The following is a 6044-nucleotide window of genomic DNA, read 5'->3' on the forward strand; positions in this document are numbered from 1 at the left end:
TAGGTAGCCCAACTAAAATAGTATTTGGGAGAAAGTGTTGGGTTTTAGCTGTCCAAATATAATCTCAGGTGATTTGCTAGAGATGGGACAGACATAATTTCTTTGAGTAGGATTTTGCTGGTAACAGGTTTCCGAAATGACTGAGGTTATGTTATCTATTTGCCATATATAGGGAGTAAAGCAATCATCTCATTCATTGATAATACATAGTTTACTGTAGTGGTAAGTAATATTTTTGGTCCAACTTTGTTGTTTTTCACAACTCTTCTGGGTCAGAATGCATCCCAAGTTCCAGTTTTATTGTTGTTATTTCTCACTTTTTCTATTTTAATAAAAGAAAACTTAAATTCTGTAGCATGAAATGGATTCTGCTTTCAAAATTCACATACAGATTCACTCGAACTGCAAGCTGACCCAGTCTGTGTCTGCCAGGCATAAGAGAAATTGAGCCATTGTTTTTTCAAAAGCTCTGAAAAAAGGAAATGAATTGGTGGTCTGTGGTAGCTAGTTGTGTGCTGAAGAGGCTAAAGTGAACTTCTGCTCTGTCACGAGCAGCACTGCATTCCCTCAAAACTGTGGTGTTTGGTAGAGCTTCTTTGTACAGCTCGTTTATCTCAGTGGTAAATGCAAACATTTGTGTGTTTAGTATTGGTGGAATTTACACATTTTTTTAGAAAAAAACCAGCATCCATTTGTGTGATGGCAAACAGCTGGTTGGGTGTTGCTGTTCAAGGGAATGGGATATGAGAAATGCAGTGCTATGGTAGCAACATTTTCCATACTAAAGTTAAGGTACCTTACCTGTGAACCCTCAGCTGTGAATTTTGTATTAACAAAATACAATGTAGACTTCTAATCCAAATGTATAGAAAACATTCTTCTATAGATTTAGATATTAGAAAGAAGTTTTTCACTATGTGGCTAATGAGACACTGGCACAGGTTGGCCAGAGAATCTGTGGCTGCCCCGTCCCTGGCAGTGTTCAAGGCCATGTTGGACGGGGCTTGGAGCAACCTGGTCTAGTGGAAGGTGTCCCTGCGTATGGCAGGGGGGGTGGAACTAGATGATATTTAAGATTCCTTCCAACCCAAACCATTCTGTGATTCTAAAATATGAAGTTAACGTTGTAGGATTTAAATATTATGACTGGCAGATAGTTTTAGAGGAAGACCATCACAAAATGTATAAGTTAAAGTATAGGTCATCTCCCATTATGCTGTTTGCAGAATGATGAATGTTCAGAGTAAGAAATATAATAAATTACTTATAATAATTGGCTCAAATGCTACAGATGGTAGCAGTCTGATTTGGGACTGTCTAAAATGAAGTTTAAGATACAGATCTCACATACATGAAAGGGTTGCGTGGGGTTCTACCATGTTTGATTGAATACATTGAACTTACCAAGTGCAGATTTTTGGAAGCATTTAAATCTTCTTTAAAGCATGCTTTCTTTGGATTTGTTTTCTTATCTTGCTATCCTAGTTAAACCTCCTAGAGTTTAATCCTAAAGTGATCAAAATGATAATCAGTAATTTCCTGGAATATCAACTCATGAAAGCATTCAATTTTAAGAAAGACTAAAGGGCATACACTTTCCATTTGTTTGGTATCTGCCCATGAAGGTCTTTCATCAAATTTTTGGGACCCAGTAAATAACAGAAAAAGAAAGTAATTCTGTGAGCAGAAGAGCTGGTAAAGCCTCGTGTCCTGTGGATTTGAGATATTTCTTGAAAATTTCCCTGTCCTTCCCATCTCTTCCCATAAAACCAAGTGTGCCCAAGGGTCAGCAGGGAGTGCACAGGCTGAGGGGTGACAGGGATGCTCTTGGCCAGGTTAGTAAGTGGTGGTGATGGGCTGGTTAGCTGCCACCAAGCAGGGTTTACGCCACACTGCCACCTTTGCCCTCATGAAGGTTTTAATTTAGATCTTTTCTGCTGTTATCCTGTCTGGTCAGGTATCTTGAGGGAGCTTAATTATCTTTGAGAAGTCTTCTCCCTCTGTTAACTTTGCTGAGAGCCGACTGATTGAGTGTTATGAGAGGGACTGGCAGTGTGATTACACCTCATTTCCATGTGAAATCAGGAAACAAAACTCTCAGGACTGTTAATGTTAATTGTGTGTCCACTGGGATGGTGAGCACTTAAAAGCCATGCTGAAATAGGTGATTTGAGACACTAGTTTTCCCCCAGCAAGCTGCTTTTATCTGATAAGCCTTTGAATTGTCTCCCAGATGACTTTATTTTCAGGTGTAGTTTGCCAGGACTTTTTATTCCGAATCATATTCAGAATCAAGCCATCAATGATCCACTGACCTGGAGAAAGTCTTTTTTATGTACTGTGTTTCATTATGTAAGACTGATAAATTAGAAGAAGTCACCCCATTTGTGAAACAAAAGATACTTCCAAAAACATCAGAAGCATCAGAAAGAATGTGACAAACAGGTCTCTAGGAAAGTCTGTATGTTTTCCCTGAATTTACTTTGTCTAGGTATCTGCCATTAATGCTATAGCTTTAATTCTTTTTTTGGTTTATGGAAAAGTAAAACGCAACATTTGAGAGGAACTTGTTATTGTGGGGAAGAAAATTCATACTACTTTTTGGTTTGGGGGGAAAAAAGAAAAGGGTCACTTGAGTCAAGTGCTGAAGGCAAGTGAATAGAAGCCAGGGGTACACCTGACCCCTTAACATTACAGAGTGTTGAAATTTCATGAAGGCTTCTCATACTCATATATTTCAGTAAAATAAATTGGGCATTCCTAGTTGCAGGTTGCGTTATGAGCTGTTATTTCCTTTTGCTGTTTTTCAGGTTCCTTTATTCCCCAGTCACCCATTTGATAGAGCCAGGGACCAGCTCCTTCCTGCTCCTCTGCAGGTCTAGGGCTGTGTTGCAACTGGTTGAACCTTTTTGCCATGAGAGAGAAGCCTGCAGCTTTCCATACAGGCAACCCCAAGGAAGCTGTAGCTGCTCCATCCCTAGCAGTGTTCAAGGCCAGGTTGTACAGGGCCTTGGGTGACACGGTCTAGATGAAGGTGTCCCTGCAAATGGCAGGGGGTTGGAACTGGATGATCTTAAGGTCCTTTCCAACCCAAACCATTCTATGATCTGCTATACCCCGTGCATACTGTTGGACATGTCATGGTGGGATTCTCCCAGACCTTGGCATCTATCATAAACTAATGATCTGTACTCTTCAATCAGCGGTATCAATGCCGCCTTTGTTGTTTCTTTCTCCACGCTAAAATTGGTGGGAACCTTGTGCCACTGGCTGTAGAGAAACCTCCAGCAATTTGCTGAGAAAAGGTGCCAACTGTTTAGTTTAGATGGCTAAAATTAGGTGAGATGGATCCTGCCTTTTGGTGTCTATTTTGCAATTATAGATACCGAACGAGTTTTCAGGTTGCCCTACTGTTCGCAGACAGCATTTTAGAATCTTGTTTGTTGATAAGCTTGAGAAATCCCTGTTTGGAGGAGAAAAGCATTTAAAATCTTTAATTTGTCTTCATGTGGCTAGTGGCAGAAATTAGGCCAAGTAACTGTGGATCACCTTTGGGTCTTCCTCTTCCCTGAAACACATGTGAGTTTTGATGGTTTATGAATGAAAGAAAATCTCTAAATAGCAGGTGGTGCTCCAAAAACTTAGAGCATGTGAAAGCTGCATTTACAAAGTTGGACAATGGGTGATATACAGAACACAGTATGACACTTATGGTGCTGCTGCAGCTGATGACTGGTTAACATATGCATTATATATCCCTGTAAGGCTGTGAAGTCTTGCTTCAGTCTGAAACTGGGGGCCATTAGGAAGTTTTACTGGTTTAAAATCAAGAGTGCAGCCCATGCTTTGGAAAACGCCAGCTTTAGAATGCTGCTTTTTCTGGATCCTGTTGAAAGTTTGGGATTCTTCTGTGTAGTAGTTGATTAATTGCATTACTAGCTTGCAGGAGAAAAGGCAGTTCATACAGCCAAAGCACTAGTTCCACTAGTTGGATTCGAAGTCTAGAGTCATTGCCATTTCCTCTGTTGCACAATCTCAAGAGTTTCAGTGAAGAAGAAAATGTGAGTTTAGTGTTGATACTGAGCTGCATATCAAAGTTACTGCAGATTTATACCAGTATAACTGAAAGCAAAATTTGATTCTTATGATAAGCTGTCTCAAAAGATGAAAAGTCTCCTTTAAAGATCCTCTGAAGATTGCACCTGTTTACTTTACAGTATCAGCTGCACAATTAAAATTGCACTTTACTCCTTTCAGTTTTACACACTGTGTACAGAGCCGCTGAAATGACGTCAGTTTGCTCCTGGGAAATAACCGGCTTTTCATATTTGGTGCTAATGATCTGTTAGAGCAAAGTGAAAATAAACGAGGATACCCCCAAATATATTTCCTGTAACTTAAGTTTAGATATGTACTGCCCCACCAGTTTTTCATGTGGTTATCTTAGGTTGATGTTTGGCCTGGACTGTGACCTGGTCGAAAAGAAACTGGAAAACCTCAGTATAAGAAAGTAAGGCCCCGTCTGAACGGTGGCTTTGTACCCCATGCTGAGTGGCAGGCCTGGCGTCCCTGGAAGGAACTTTGAGATCTTGGATGAGAAGAGCAATCAATTGTCCAGTTCCTGAGGGAAGCTGGTGTTGGTTGCATGCTGATGCTGGCCCACTCCCAGGAGCTCATGACAAACGTGGTGAACTTAAAGTTCAAGACACATCATCCCGTTAGGGTTAAGAGAGGCAAGTTAGTAAGAATGGGAGAGGGTGATTTGATCATACACAGGTGAACTTCCAGATGATTCAATTTCAGCTGGTTGCAACAGTCATTTAGCTGCTTCTTTGGGTTAACATTTGCGCTTGTGATATGCATTGATTAGTGCAAATTGGACTTCAGATTTGATAAGACTTTACAAGTCTTGCAAATGTTGCATGATTCACCTCCTCTACTGCTTCTAGTCCTGCAAGGATGCTGGAGATGAGGAAAAGGGCTTTTACTGGGGAATAAGGAGCCTCTGTTTCCTCTGGTATCCCTGCCAGTGCATGCCCAGTGAAGTTAAGGGATATGCAAAGCATGGCTGCTCCTCCCCTTCTTAGCATCTAACTTGCAGCTGCGTCTGGTTGTGTCTGTATTGTTCTGTAGGTGATTTTCCTGATTTGTATGCAGGAACCTTTGCAACTGCTAGTTGCTTCTTGTATATGTGAGTTACAAGTTACAGCTGATAGAAAGGCGTCAGGAAACTCGAGCTCATACAGATTTTAACTTCCCTGGTGCTTTATGATGACCTTTACAACCTGGAAGTTGCGCCATCAGACACCTTTAAAAGACTTTGAACCAAATTACAGTTCTGCATGTAATTTACAGGACTGTAATTTTTACTGTGGGTGCAACAGCAGTTAGAGCACTTTTGGTGCCAGGTGCTCAGTCTTCTTGAATGCATGTACTTTCTGTTTTCTGTGCTGTTGGGGTTGGGAAAGGCAGCATTCACTGAGGGCAAGGCTGGTGTGGTGTGGACCTCAGAAAAAGGGCTGGGGAAGCAGAATGTTATGCGACCAGGGTGGTTTTGCCAGGTAGATGGGGAAGGCCAGGTCTGACGGAGCTGCTAAGTGACTTTCATGCCACCTGGGTCCTGCTTTGCACTGGAGCAAGGGAATAGGTTGGGCAAGTGAGCTGTTGGCAGCTCCCCATAGAGAGAGATAAATGCCTCTTCCTTTATCACTGCTGGGGTCTAACTTAAGTGCAGCAGTCACACTTTATTAGCATAAAACAGAAAATGGTGAATGTAGAAAAATAAAGTCCAGTTCTCAGGTCTGTGCCTCTGCCTCCTGAGCAGGATCTGTGGTGTCCAGAATCAGTTTCAAGGGCACCTTGGCTTAGCCATGACGTGTGAAAACTGATCAATGCAACCCACCCCTTGCTATACCCAGCATACTATAGTTTTACCAGAGGACTTGCTGCTACAGTTCCTGGCATTTTTACAGCTGTTGTAGTGCTTGTTGAGTCCTTTAGTGCAAAGCATTCAACACTGTACCACACGACCTCCTTGTCTCTAA

The sequence above is a fragment of the Nestor notabilis genome, unplaced genomic scaffold (genome assembly GCF_000696875.1).
Source record: "Nestor notabilis isolate BGI_N333 unplaced genomic scaffold, ASM69687v1 scaffold25084, whole genome shotgun sequence".
Lineage (NCBI taxonomy): Eukaryota > Metazoa > Chordata > Aves > Psittaciformes > Psittacidae > Nestor > Nestor notabilis.